Raw genomic sequence first — 14,422 nt, forward strand, 5'->3', positions numbered from 1 at the left:
TAGGGTCTGCGAACTAAACACGGTTCACCTTCAGGCTGACATTACAGGGAAGCGAACTGAGGCAAAAGGTTAGGTCACATGGCGAAGTCTCACAGAGGGTGAGCCGTGAGCCGGCATGTCATGTCATGTCGATCCCTTCTGAGGGCTGTGAGGGAAGGAGCTGGTCCAGGCCTCTCCTTGGCTTGTGGACGTCCGTCTTCTATGCCCCCTCACATGGCAAGTCTGTGTGTCAGTGGAGAAACTTCCTCTTCTTACACTGATTTAGGGCCCACACTAATGGCCTCACTTTAATTCTGTTATCTCTGTAGAGACCCTTTCCCCAAATAATGTCACATTCTGAGGTACTGGGGACCCACTTCTGCCCACAGCAGCTGCTGAAGACAACACTGGTGGGAAACGGCACTCTGCGGCCCTCCCACCCCTGGGACTCTTCAGACTGACCTGCCCTTGGCCATTTTCCTGCACAGCTATCTATTTTCTACTTATGTGGAGGTACAGCCTCAAGGATAAGAGAAACTGGAGACAGCACTGGGGACTTGCACCCTCATGCAGGCTAAGCAGCGAGTCACCCAGCGCGGCCTGGGGGGCTTCCCGTGTCCTAAAAACAAGGTGTTCTCAGAACAAAGCCATGGGGGGGGGCTGAAATGTCAGTCAAGTCATGTTTTAGGCATAAGGGCTGCTGGGGGCAGGGGGGAGAGAACTGAAAGGAAAAGAACTGGTCTGTCAGGCTTGCCCTCAGCCCTGCAGTCTACTCCCCACAGGCCCGAACCCACAAGGCCTCCTGGAGGCCGCAGGCTAAGGGCAGGAAGTTTCACATTCAGATGCAAACCCAGAAGGGACACTGAAAAACAGGAGGGGAAGGGCCGTCAGGCGGGTAGGCACAGAGGGCTCCCGGCCATGCTGGATCATTCTCCCTCCAGTCCTCTGAGCAGCCGCCGCTGCTGAGAGCCCCTGGGCCCTCCAGGACCCTCCCCCTTCGGCCACTTCCGGAGGGTCACCCCCCCACAGGGAAGAAGCTGCTCCCGCACTTGCCTCAATCCCACCAGCCCCCGGGCTCCCTGCTCCGCAACCCGCAAGCCCAGAGCCACGCCCAGCCAGGAGCAAAACGCAGGGGCGATCAGTCCGGCAGGCAGCCGGCTCCGCACAGTGAAGGTGGAGGCGCCGCTGGCATGGGGCGCGGGCATGGGGTGCAGAGGGAAGCCCGCTGGGAGAAGGCCGCCAAGGCTGCGAGTGCCCTGGGCGGGCTGGTGTGGGGTGGGGGCCGGGCCCTCCAGGCACAGGGAGCAGTGGCTGCTCTGAGCCGAGTCCCTCCATCTTGCAACAACAATGAAAAACCTTCCCCAGGCTGAAAATCTAGGAATAAGCAGAATCAAACTCTAACCCACAGAACTGCACTCTCTTGAGGATGGACAGTGAACTCACTGAGCTGCACCCCTATTTCCTCCTCGTGATTAACCATTAACTGGCTCCACCTGCATTCCTGGGAACCTGGAAAACTGACTGTTCCATCCCGACTAAAATTCTGTGTCCCCCTGAGAACCCTCCCCGCTGAGAAAGCCAAGCACCTGGATTCTGGCGCCCACACTGCCCGGCTCCCTCAGCCAGCAAATGCAAAGCCCCAGCTTCCGCTCACATTCCTCCCCGCCCCCCTGTAAAACCACAGCACTCCCACCATCCCGGGAGCTGGTTGTTTTAGGGGTGCCTATGCTGCCGACTCCCTCAGGGGCCACCTTGAATAAACTCCTTCATGCAGAGACAATTCTCAGCATTCAGTGTGGCTTTCTGGGCACGAGTGAAAAACCTGGCTTGGTCGTTTACAGCAGTCCCAGGGACAGGGATGATGGGCTCCAGGGGCAGTGGGGAACCTGGGTACAGGTGTGACCCCCGTACTCCTAGAACTGTGGCCACCAAACAGTGGCCCAAGGGTGACCTCGTGCACAGCAGGAGGCCCTAAGGGACAGCCTTTCTAGCACCATCTGCCTGCCGAATGCACCGAATGTGCCCGTGACTCCTTTGCCACCCTGCTAACCGTCATCCATCGAGACTAACACGGCCCTGGAGCCAGGTGCAGAGGTGACCAGGGCAGCCTCCGTGGCCGCCATGTCCAAACGCTGCCACTACACGTGACAATCTCACCCGCCAGAGAGAAAACACCCAGACCAGCCACAGTCTCTTTACACTGGACCCTGGAAGGCCCATGGCTTCTGCCATAGAGTGTTCGTCCGAACAAGCCAGTCACTCAGCCCACCCACACTCCATGGCGAGGGTTCAGCAGGGTGGACACCAGTGGGGGGGACATGTTCTCAGAGACTGCCTACCACCCCAAGCGCCACCCATCTCGTACCACTGAGACCAGACCATGGCAGCTAAGACAAGCGATAGCAGATTCCTGGTATCATCTAACAGTCAAACAATGTCCCCGGGTGCCCCCCAAATGCCCATTATAGACACTGGCTCTAGCCAGGATCCAATCAAGGCCCACAAGTTATATTCAGTTCTGGCCATCCATGGACTAAATGTCTGTGCCCCCTGCAAGTCCATATGCTGAAATCCTAACCCAACGGGAGGGCATTTGGCGGTGGGGTGTGATGAGCTCATGCAGGGGCCTAAATATAGAGCTGCTCATCTCCTCACGCTGTCTGCAACCCACAGGAGAGCGCATGCAGCCTCCAGGAGCAGACCGTCTGGTCTGCGGCCTACACCTCACAGGCGCCCCACGGCAGCCATCCAGCCTCTCCAGCCTCATCTGATAGTCTGCCCTCGGCCTTTCTCCTTTCACAAAACTGATGGCCAGTCACAGGGCCAGATGGACTCGTGGCTTGGCTCCCCCGCCCCGCCCCCGCCCCAGAGTGCCCAGGCATTATCTGGCGCTCAGTGAGGGGAGTGGTCTGGGGCCCCGGAGGAGCTGCCTGGAGGCCGGGAATGGGATGTAACAGAACTGGGGAGGGAGCACAGCAAAGGCCACCCTCCCGGGAGGTCAATGCTGACAGGGTGGGAAGTATGTGTGTGTGAAAGAGTGAGAGAGAGCCCGAGCGCGAGCACTGATGGCACTGGCATGGAGGAGAGTGGCACATTCCGTGGAACCAGGAGATTGTTTCTGGCCCCCCTAAAGACAGTGGCACCCTGCAAGGGCAGCCTCGCTGCATCCTGTCTCTCAGGAGCTGCATCCTGTCTCTCAGGAGCCTGGCAGCCCCTCTTACATCCATCTCAAAAGCCAAGGAAGCAGGACCAGCAAGGCAGGCCCCTTCTGGAGATCCCGCCCCACTCGCAGAGGGGAGAGGGGAAGGATGCGGCCGAGGCCTCCGAAGCGCCAGAGCCCTGAGCCACGAGTCCAAGTGCGTGCCCAGCACTGCCTGGCGGGGGCCACACCCACGCTCTGCAGCCACTGGTGTGGCCTCCTCCTGCAGAGCCCCCCACTCCCTCCACCACCCCACCAGCACCTACCGCCACGGCCTCCTCCCGACACCTCCCACAGGCGGGCGCTGCCATTCCCCCTTGCGCAGATACAGAGGAGAGCCTGGGCTGAGCGGCTGGGCCGGGCTCTGGGTGACGCCGCACAGCCTCCTCCTCCAGTCTGCTGCCCGGGTGCTGGCTCCCTCTCCCCAACACTCACCTTGCCGCCGCCCTGGCTTCCCAGCTACAACTGGCCCGAGCAGGGCTCCCCCCCTCCGCCCCCATCGGAGTTATTTCTGGAGGCCACAGCAGAAAAAAGGCTTCCCATTGTATTTGCATCGCTAAAGGGAGTGGGGATTGCTCTCAGCCCAAGGGCTCGGCATCAAACAAAGCAAAGGAAAAGGGAATCTTTCGGGGCTATTAGAGCCAGAAGAATCCTTAGAACTGTTCTCCACGAGCACGCTGAGAAATCACCTCCGCCACTACGCCACCGCTGCTCACAGGGTGCATGGAGGCTCCCCCAGCCCCCACCCAGAGACCAGTGGTGGATCTGCAGACGCTTCTGGTTCACAGCTGGGGGAGGGAGGGAGGGAAGGTTTGCTCCCCTGCATCTGGTGGGCGGAGGCCAGGGATGCTGCCCAACGTCCCACAGTGCCCCGGGGCGGGGCTTGCCCCCAGCACCGCCGTCCAGGGCCGAGCCAGCCCAGCCCGCTCTAAAGCCCTTTGTTACTTGGAATATGAGAAAACGGAGGCGCAGAGACACAAAGTGACTTGTCCAAGGTCACAGGGTCCTCGGGCCAGAGTAGAATCAGCACTCTGGGGCCTCTCCCCTTCTCTGCTCCCTCCAGGGCTGGCCTGGGCTGGGCTGGGGGAGGAGGAGGCAGCGCCAGGATCTTAATTCTCGCAGCCCGTGTGAGCTGAATGCGGAAAGACGCGATAAATGACTGAGTTATGGCGGCCCCACGGGGTGCCCAGCTCTCTGACGCTTCAGTTGTCCACTCACACACAGCAGGCCTCGCGGGCCCCTCGGCGGTGGCTGGTGAGTCGCGTCGCTCGCGCGGCTTTTCCAGTCCAGTTTATGGACACGGCGCTTTCCCCGGAGAGAAGGCCACACTCTCCTCCTGGGGTGCCTGCGCCAGCCCCGGGCTCCCCTGGCTTTTCACCCAGAAAAAGAAATGTAAACCCAGGTCAGCCCCTCAAAAGAACCCGATAAAATCCCACCCCCAGTCTGGCTAGAACTGAAAAGCCCCCAGACCCGACCCCCACATCACTGTTGCGTCACCAAGCCCCTTTCAGCAAGCTAATTATTCAGCAAGGGAACTAACAGGAGTCCTGGGGATTCTTGGGGGTTGGCATTTGTCTCCACCCCCCACCCTCTTCAAAGACCATTTTTGTTCTTCTAAAGATGCAGCCGCCTCGCAGCTCTTCTGCTTGCAGGCTATCTTTGCAGATTGTGCTTTATTTTGTAAGAGGCTGCCTTTTATTTTAGAGGAGACGGCTATCGTTCAATCTACTTCAACCACCTGCAGGAAAAAGAACACCTTTCTGATGAACCCCCTTTAAAGGCTGGACGCTTGCAAAATAAAGCCAAACGAGTTAGACTGCGCACTGGCGTCCACGCTGCTAACCAAACATCCCCCCGCACCCCAGGGCTGTGGAAGAAGCCAGGTTAGGTCCTGAGGACAGCCCCGTAAGGAGAACGAGTAAACGTGTCATTCTTTAAGCCCAGTGACAGCTGCCAACAGTTGATGCTTCTCCTGGAGGCCCCTGCTCCTTGTAACTATGCATGCACGGTGATCGGTGCAGATTTTGCTGCCCTCCTGAGCGGGAGGCCCGGTCTTCCAGGCTGTCCCTGTGCACCCTTCCCGGGGGGGCCACGCCAGACCCAAGTCACGCGTGAGCCTACAACGCCCCCCAGCCCCCGTGCACGCAGCAGCCGAGTAGCCAGAGGCCCCCACTTTCGCTTTGGGGGTGCCGCGGGGCTGCAGGCCAGCAGGCGGGCAGGGGCTCCGCCTGCAGAGTGGGCGCCGCGCCCCTTACCTGCAGTGCCGCATGGCGCAGGCCGGCCGCCCACCTGCTCAGCATCCTAGCGCATCCTTCTTCACGCGACGGCCGCCAGCGCGCTGGCGTCACCGGGAGGCGGGCCCCACGCCGCCACGTGACGCCCCGGGGCGAAGCTGGGGGCCGGGGGCGGGGAGGAGAGGGGAAGACCCTGGAAGTCCCGGGCGGTGAGGAGCCTGCGGCCGCAAGGAAGCCCCTTGCCAGCCTCCCTTCCGGACGGGGCGCCTGCTGCGCGCAGCTCGCCTGGCCTTCCGCGAATTCTGGGAAACAGAAAACACAGAGAAGGAGAAATCTAAATTATTACAGGCTCCAAGGAAGTGCTAGGATTTCAAAAGAGCTAGCGAGACGGGGATTAGTAAAGAAAGGAAACACAATTTCGCCGTTTAGTTTAAACACAGTCTGAATCAATGCAATCCAAATAAAATTTTTTGTGCACATCGAAGAGTGCAGGACGCTGCTTCCCTCCTGTATCGAGTTTGATATCACATACTTTAATGTGCAGCGTACTCATGTGGGATATTCTACTACTGGCTCTGACGAACAATGCTTTCATTTACTCTCATGAACTGCATGCAAGGTTAGCTTGTATTTGCCAAAGGGAAAAACAGTGACACCACGTATTCATACTACCTGCTTGGACAGCTGATTATTGAAAATAAAGCCGCCTGCGTGAGCAAGGCTGTCTGTCCTTGCATCTGTGCTTGTTTTCTTAGATCTGGCAAGGAACCTGATCTCCCTGTCATGAAAGTTAATTCACAGTAACTCATTAGTTCACGTTTTCTAATTTTTATTACATTCTGCAGAAGTGAGTCATCTTACTATTACAGAAAATATGTACAATGTCAACAATGCTCATTCACAACTGAAACAGTCTTGCCTAGAAAGCCTTAGAAAATTCCAGCTGTGATCATGTCGGAAATTTGAAATAGTCTTACTTAAAACCTCAGCAGGATCGCCTTTCCTTTTGCCAAACCACATAAACGATTTTGAAATGTGAAAGGCCAAAAGCAGGAACTTTTGCTTTGTCTTCCAGTTTCAGAGATTCGTTTACTTTCATTTGAGTTTAAATCACGATTTTACCATCCCCTTAGCTCACGCCCTGAGAGATGTGAAATAGATTGTTTTACAAGCAGGCAAGTGTCACCTTTACTGGCTATTTATTCCGGCAGCTCTCATGGCCTACACTTGCTCTGGGCCTTGTATCACCATTTTCCCCAGATCAACCAAATTTGTGTTCAGAAGGTCAATCTCTAATTGTGGGATAAATGTGCCCCGGCTTTCGTGGCGATCTGCTATTTTCTACACCAGATAGTAAAATCGATAAAGTGGCCCTGTGATTTTCTAGGTCACTCCTCTCGTAGGCGCTTCAGAATGATTAAGCAACTTACCTTTTGCTTTCAGATTCCTGCGATATTCAGTTAAAATGCTACCGGAATCCCCTGCTCGGGTGGGTGGGTGGGTGGGTGGTGGGTCCGTAGGAGACGGAAACTGACACCCTCGTTTGTTTTCCAGCCCCCGGCAAATGTCGATTTCAGCCCCAGGAGGCCTGCAGCCCGCCCAGGCCACGCCCAGGCCCCGCCCCTCCTGGGTCACCTCTAGGCTTCGGAGGCCAGCGGCGCACCCCTTAATCTCCCCTGCTTTCGCGTGGGAAGAGAATCCAGCGTCCTCGACAAGGGCCGCGCTGTGTTCACGGCTGTGCCCAGAGCCCCGGGAAGCGTGCCCCCCTGCGGTCTGCAGCGACTGGCTCTGGGGCCGGCTTGGCTGACTGAACTCAACGAAGTACTCACTTTCCTCAACGTGGGGCGATTTTTCTGCCAGTAGATTTTTTTCACCATCTCTTTGCCAAGTGATTGCTCAAGGGTACAAAGTATTTTAGTAAACAGGTCATTCAGAAAAGACCTCAAACTCGTCCGTTGAGTTTTCAACAAAATGGGATCACTTCCAACTTCCTCCATCCCCACCTACGAAATCGTCATTTCGGCACACTCTGTCAAACACCACCCAGAATAACGTAAATTAGACCGTCTTGCTGGTGGGTGCGTTAGCATTTCCTACCCAAAGCCTTCCAAATATGCAGACTTTGAAAAATCCTGTGGGCCCCACAGCTGTCGATTAGCATTTGCTTCAGCAACTTCTTGTCCAGGAATTTGTCCTGGGAGAGGGGGCTGGAGGGGGGGCAAAGAGTCACCTAAGAAAAATTCCTGCAGTATTATTTATGATCTCAGAATTAAATCTTCAAAAGCAAAGGCTGTGTTACAACAGCGGGACAAGGAAAGACTTCTAACTAATATGGTTACATGGAAAATGTTGACCTCAAAGGCAATCAGTCATTCCAACGACAAGATGGGACTATTCAGGAATGACAGAAGAGAGGACCATGTGCTGCTGGCAAGAGCCCCATGCACTTCCACAAACCCAAGGCTAACAATCCCCTAGATAATCTCTGGAGGACTTCCTGGAGGGGAAAACAGCCTCACCTCCCAGGAGATGCAAGGCAGGTTAGGGCCTGTGGTTTGCTGATTTGTGCAAACGTGGACCAGCCTCTGGACCTCAGTTGAATCGGGTTTCTGTGTATTCGTGCTCACAAAAGACGGTCTCCGTGTAGTAAGTGAGAAAAGCCAGTTCCCAAACCTGTGCTGAGCCTTTCACCTCAGGTCTGTAGGCAGGATGTATTTATAGCTACATATCTAGGACAAGTCACTGAAGTCTCACTGGGGGTACCTCGCCCGTTACTAGCATTAGGGACCATTTGAAATTTTCTTCTCTTTAGCTTTAGCAACATTTTCTAATTTTTCCACCACTAACTTGTATTGCTTGTGTAACTAGATAACAGACTTGATCATGGAATAAATACTTTGGCTAGTCTTTTTTTTTTTAAGATTTATTTATTTATTTATACAAGCACTGGGTACAGTCAGAAGCGTGGGAGGGTGAGAGGATTCACCAGAGCCAGAGTGGGGAACAGAACAGGCAGACTGACGAAGTACACTGCTGAGGGGAGCAGCGGGCATGGCAGGAGAGGTCTGCGCACCATGTGGGACCCTCGCCAGTGGCCGGGGATCGAACAGGCTCTGCAGAGGCTGCGGGCAGCTTCGCAAAGCAGCGCTCAACCGCTGCACCACCAGGGAGGCCCTATTTTTTTTATTTATTTAAGATTTATTTTTGCACACAAGAGCTGGGGTACAGGCCAGAGGTGCAGGGGTGGTGGTGAGAGGATTCACCGGAACAGAGTGGGGAGCAGAACAGGCGGATGGACTGAAATTCACTGCTGAGGGGAGCAGCGGGGAGACAGGAGGGGTCTGCTGCGCTATGTGGGTCACCTTCCTGGCCAGGGATCCAACTCGTGCTGCAATGGCTGCAGATTGCTTCACAGTGCTGAGAGAAACCCTTGCGCCACCAGGGAGGCCCCACTTTGGCTAGTCTTAATGCAGATTTCATCACTTGCACATTCTTTAAATCTTAACCTGAAAGCCCCAGAGGACGCTTCCTCGAGATCCTGGGTTATTCTGCCATAAAAATCTTTGGGAAAGAAGACACCGCTCAGGAACTGGTTTAATGTTTAACCATCCGTAGGTCCAGTTTCATTTTCTCTGCCACTGAAATCTGCCTCTTCATTCTGCCCCATGAAAGGAGGTGAGACAGCGAGTCCTACCCCCCCTTCCTGGGAAAGATTCTGGGCACGCGCCGCAGTCTTGGCGCTTTCTTTTCCCATCCTGCCTTCCTCCTCCGGTCTTCACAGGAGTCCTGCGTTTTCAATCCTTTCCATCTTCCCCTCTTCTAGACTTTGCGATTGTCACCGCTGGGGGAGCCGGGAGCTGCAGGCCTGGAGGGGGCGGGGGCCGGGGACGCTGCTCAACACCCCCCCGGGGCCCAGAGCGGCCCCGCGGCACAGGCTGGTGCAGCCTGGACAACCAGCGGGGCCGCGGGGGGGGGGGACCTGACTCAGAATCACCCATGAAGTATCATTTCCATCCAAAGTGTCCCGTTGCCCCGTCATTTTTAAAGAGCTCGCCGGGGTCTAACGCGCCGAGGCGCTGCTGTACAGTGACCCCCGGCGAGCCCCCGGCGGAGGAGGAGCCCCGCCCGCGGGCTGCGCTCTTTCGGAATCGCGCGCGGGCGCGGGGAGGGGGTGGTCGCGGCGGGGGAGGAGGCCGGGGGGCGGGGAGGAGGAGCTGGGGCCCGGCGGTGACCCGGGCGGGCTGGCCCAGCGAGGAGGCGGCGGGTCCGCAGCCGCGCGCCGGGTTTCCCCACGGGGCGGGCGGAGCCGCCGGAGCCGCCAGCCCGGGCCGCTGCGCCACCTGCTGGGGCGCCGGGGACGGGCTGGGGCCGCTCCCAAGCGGGGCCCGACCCTCGGGAGGACTGCGCGCTCCCCGACCCAGGCGAGGGCGGGCAGGCGTCCAGCGACCATTGACCGGCCGGACAGCAAGAAAGGACAACCCGGGAGCCCTCTCTGCAGGAGCGACTCCCGGGGGCAGGGCCCGGGGGCGCTGAAACAAAGGAATTAGCTTTCCTGGCTGAGAAAGCAAGGCCACTGCCCTTGGCTGGGGTCCATGGTTGCTGCTGCCTGGGGGCGCGGTCGGCGGCAGCTCCGGCCTGCAGGGCTCGTGGCCACCTTCAAGGTGAGCATCTCCGGGACGCCGTGTGCCCGCAGCTCCGGTCTCAGCTGGCCTGGTCTCAAGGCCCGTGACTCCCTTCCTTTGGGCTGCAACTCCCTCTTCTCCCAGAGCAGGCGACTCGATAAGCTGTGGAAAGACAGCTCAGAAATAGTAAAAAACAAAACAAAACAAAACCAAAACCGAGAAAAAAACAAGAAACAAAGAGCCAAGGAAATGGATGGCAGCAAGTGTGGGGACCTGGAGTCACCAGGCTTTTGGCGTCTGTTCAGCAGCCTGTGGGAATCCGCAGAATTATTGTCCTTGATTCCTCACTGTCCTTGTCCCGGGACCCTTTCTGACTCGTTTGCATAGAAGTGGGAACATATTACATAATAACGACACAGATTTAGCGCCCCGGCATTAAGGCAGCAAATAGGAGCGTGCAGAGCACAGTCCTCTCCTGCACACGGAGGGCTTCTGGCAGCAGCCTGTCAACAGGGGTGGGGCAGGCCCGTTGTGCCCCCACATTGCAGTCTCCCTGACTGCAGTGTCCTGTGGTGGGGCGCCTGTGGTCAGGCTGTGTCCTCTGCCCAAGCCCTGGCTTCTCACCCTTGGATCGTCTAGGTAGCACTTGCCAAGTTACACCCAAATCATTTGCTCACATTCACCACCTTCCCCCACGTTCCCCCACCCCAAGGCCTACAGGCAGAGAGGGGAGCTGGCTTTTCCTCTTTGAAAACTTAGCTTTGTCACTGCGATACAATGTTACACCAGAAACAAAAGGTCTCCAAATGTTCTCAAGCAAACGTTAGAGCCTTTTATCATACACCATCTTCAAGTGTTAGTGACCATGTAACATTATCACGGGCTGCTAGTTTTTGAAAGATTTATTTTATGAATTTATGCATACAAGAACTGGGGTGCAGGCCAGAGGTGGGGGAAGAGGAGGAGGGCGGTGAGAGGATTCACTGGAGACAGAGTGGGGAGCAGAAGAGGTGGATCTGCTAAAATACACTCCTGAGGGGAGCAGCGGACTAGACAGGAGAGGTCTGCTGCGGCAGGTGGGTCGAACTCAGGCCGCTGCGGCTGGCGATCGCTTGACAGCGCTGAGATGGAACCCCTGCGCCACCAGGGCGGCCCCGCCACTGCCTGCTATTTTGCCAGCCGCCATTTTCCCTTCCGGGCACCAAGCAGTAGTGGGAGTAACAGCGTCCACCGCCAGAGGGCGGAGCGAGGCCTGCGGGAGAGAGCTGGGAAAAGCAGGGCCTGGGAAAGGTGCCGCCCTCTATCCGCCTATCAAAATAACCTCCTGTATTTTAAGGCAAGTGGAAAAAGTTAATAAAGACTCTACAATCTCACACACACACACACACACACACACACACACAAATATATATAAAGCCTTGGGGACCAAATCTACTTGCACGACTTTGTCAACCCATGTAATAAACCTACCTATGGGGACTGCGGACTGAAATCCCTGGCTTGTTGCAAATGACTTACCCAACATGCAGGTCAGCAAAACAACAACAGCCTGCTTCATTTCAAAATGTGGCATGGGGCCTCCCTGGTGGCCTAGCGGTGAAGGCTCAGCACTATCACCGCAACAGCCTGAGTTTGATCCCCAGCCAGGGAGGTGACCCACAGGGCGCAGCAGACCTCTCCTGTCTCCCCGCTGCTCCCCTCAGCAGTGGATTTCAGTCAGTGTGCCTGTTCTGCTCCCCGCTCTGTCTCTGGTGAATCCTCTCACCACCCTCCCCCCATGCACACACACACACCTCCGGCCTACACCCCAGGTCTTGTATAAATAAAATAAATCTAAAAAAAAAAAGAACCCCCTGCATAAACAGGCAGGCAGCACACACAGGTGGTTTAGGTGGTTTCACAGAAGAATTCTCCCAGACTTACCCTCCCAAGTCAAGGAAAAGACAAAAACTGCAGGCTGGTTTGACGGAGAATGGCGCTGAGCCTGAACCTGGCAGACTACACTAAAAAATAATTACAATTGATGCAAAGATCATAAAATACCAGCAAACCACCCCTACAGCACATTCACATCTCTAGGTCACCAGCAAAAGTTTACCTTCCTCAGACCTCTCTGGTGGCGCAAGGGGTTAAGCATCGCACTATGAAGCAATCGGAATCCCCAGCGGGCCAGGGAGCAACCCACATGGCGCAGCGGACCTCTCCTGACGCGCCCGCTGCTCCCCTCAGCAGTGTACTTCAGTCAGTCTGCCTGGTTCTGCTCCCCACTCTGTCTCTGGTGAATCCTCTCACCCCCTGCATCTCTGGCCTGTACCCCAGCTCTTGTGTGCATAAATAAATACATCTTTAAAAAAAAAAAAGTTTACCTTCCTCAAGCAAAGGGAGGGGTCTCTTAAGGAAATCCGTCATATGACCAAGTGTGTGAGGGCTACACCAGAAAATCACATGGTCACCTCAGTAGACGGAGAAATCTGGAAAAAAATCAAATACGCTTTCGTGCTAAAAACACTCAAGAAAAAAGAAATTGATGGATTCATCCTTCACATTGGCAGTGTGTGCGCGATATTGAGGGAGAATGTGTGTGTTTGTGGGGGGGGGAGAAACGCGCTAAAGCCAACCTTTCACCGCAGGCAGAAGCACTGGCTTTTTCACTGCAGTCTGGACAAGGGCTCTGCAGCCGTGGAGGGGCGTGCGTTTATCTTTATTTTCTGTCTTTATGGGAAGAGAGAAAATCAGCAAAACGTGTAAGAAATATCCAGAGTAGAAGAGAGACGGGGACGCACTGCCGAAGGACACCGAACGAGGCTCGCACGGATGGAAACGCATTCGAGGGGAAGAGGCTCCAGCAGCGGCAGCCGCCAGCTCGCCCTGCTCGCAGAGTACCGCAGCCCGGGGACGCCGTCGTTCCCCTGGAGCCAGGACGGTTCTTACCAATAGGAGCAAACGAGCAAGAATAGGCAGGAAAACACTGAACACGAAAGGCGGGCCGGCCGGGGAGACTTGATCACAAACCATCGAGCGCCCATAACTGAAGCGGCCTCCTCCAGCAGCAAAACCCGAGTGGCTCCTCCGCGGACCCCCAGCGTGACGCCCCGGTGCGGACGTGCGGGACGCTCTTGCCGGGGTGGCTGGCGAGGACACCAGACTCTCCCCCGAGAGACTGTGGCGACACCCAGTCCCATGGGCTCTGACCCGGAGGCCCCCACTTCTGGGGTGTAGCCCACAGAAACCCTGGCAAAAACATGATGTCTGCAGGGGGGTTCACTGCTCCCGCATTGTTTACCAGCAGGAGAGGGGGAAACAGCAGCAGCTGGTGCGAACCCGAACCCAGCTGGTGCGAACCCGAACCCGGCACATCTACGCCCGGCAGTGGGCCTGGGGGAGGGGAAGCAGGACTGCCCTGGGGGGAGGCTTGGGGATGTATTTTGCCTGGGGGACCGTGGCGTGGGGCGGCTGGGCTGGGCTGAGCGGTGGCTCTCCAGCAGAGAACTGCACCCGGAGCCTTGCATGGAACCGGGCTCAGAAAATAGACTTTGCCGAGCTAGTTACGTTAGGGCTCGCAAGATGGGGGGGTCCTTGGTCATGAGTGAGCCCTAAACCCACCAGATACAGACAGGGTGTCGTGAAGATGGGGACAGGGGTGGCGCCCCAGACCTGGGCATGCCAAGGATCGCAGGCAGCCCCAAGGCTCCAAGAAGTGGGCAGGATTCACCCCTAGAGCGCGAGGAGGGAGCACAGCACCACGCACTCCTGGATTCAGATTTGAGGCTTCTAGAACTGAGAAAAAAGCCACTTGTTTGTCACAGCAGTCAATACAGATCTTGATGATCTCTGAGATACACACAGTAGGCCCCCAATAGCATCGCTTGGTGATAATGGTGATGAGAAAAACCAATTCAGGCCGTCATGCAAGCACCTGATTTCACTATATGTTGTTTTGCTTCAAGTGACAGTTTCCCACGCCCTCAAACAAGGACATACTGTGTCTTGAAATGAAAAAAGCTGGACGAGTGTGTTTAGGGGGCACTGTAATTTATCCATCGGGGAGAAGGCAGCTGTGTACCTTATTTTTCCAACAACCTACAAGGGAGTGTGCGTGTGCGGGGTGGGGACGGCAGGTCCTGTAGATTAAAAACAGACCTGACTACAGTGACGCGCTCCCTCACCCCGCTGGGGTGGCGCCATCAGAACTACGCGCAAGTGCTGGCCGGGGCATGGAGCTGAATGTCTCGTGCACCACCGGGGAGGATGTCAAGTGGGGCACACCACTGTCTGGAAAAGTCCGGGGGCTCCTCACAAGGTTAGCCATAGCTCCCCGCTCACCCCGTCATTCCACTGTCAGGTACAGCCCTAAGAGAAACGAACACACAGGGCCACAGCCTCGCCTG

The 14,422-nt window shown here is 56.4% G+C and overlaps 1 protein-coding gene across 2 annotated transcripts in view; it reads right to left on the minus strand.

Moving 5' to 3' along the window:
• Nucleotides 1-6,906, minus strand: part of CLCN4 (chloride voltage-gated channel 4) — a 45,222-nt gene extending 38,316 nt beyond the window's left edge. The window contains exons 1-2 of one of the 2 annotated variants that reach the window (XM_037512726.1): nucleotides 6,843-6,906; nucleotides 5,434-5,714 (exon numbers count right to left, since the gene is read on the minus strand). The gene's annotated coding sequence lies outside the window, so the exon portion shown is untranslated. Of the gene's footprint in view, nucleotides 1-3,444; nucleotides 3,468-5,433; nucleotides 5,715-6,842 lie in introns of those variants that run through there. The other variant, XM_037512727.2, reaches the window with a different exon arrangement.
• Between the last annotated feature and the right edge of the window lie 7,516 nt (nucleotides 6,907-14,422).

This window comes from Talpa occidentalis, unplaced genomic scaffold (genome assembly GCF_014898055.3).
Source record: "Talpa occidentalis isolate TD23 unplaced genomic scaffold, MPIMG_talOcc4v2.1 talOcc4.15, whole genome shotgun sequence".
Lineage (NCBI taxonomy): Eukaryota > Metazoa > Chordata > Mammalia > Eulipotyphla > Talpidae > Talpa > Talpa occidentalis.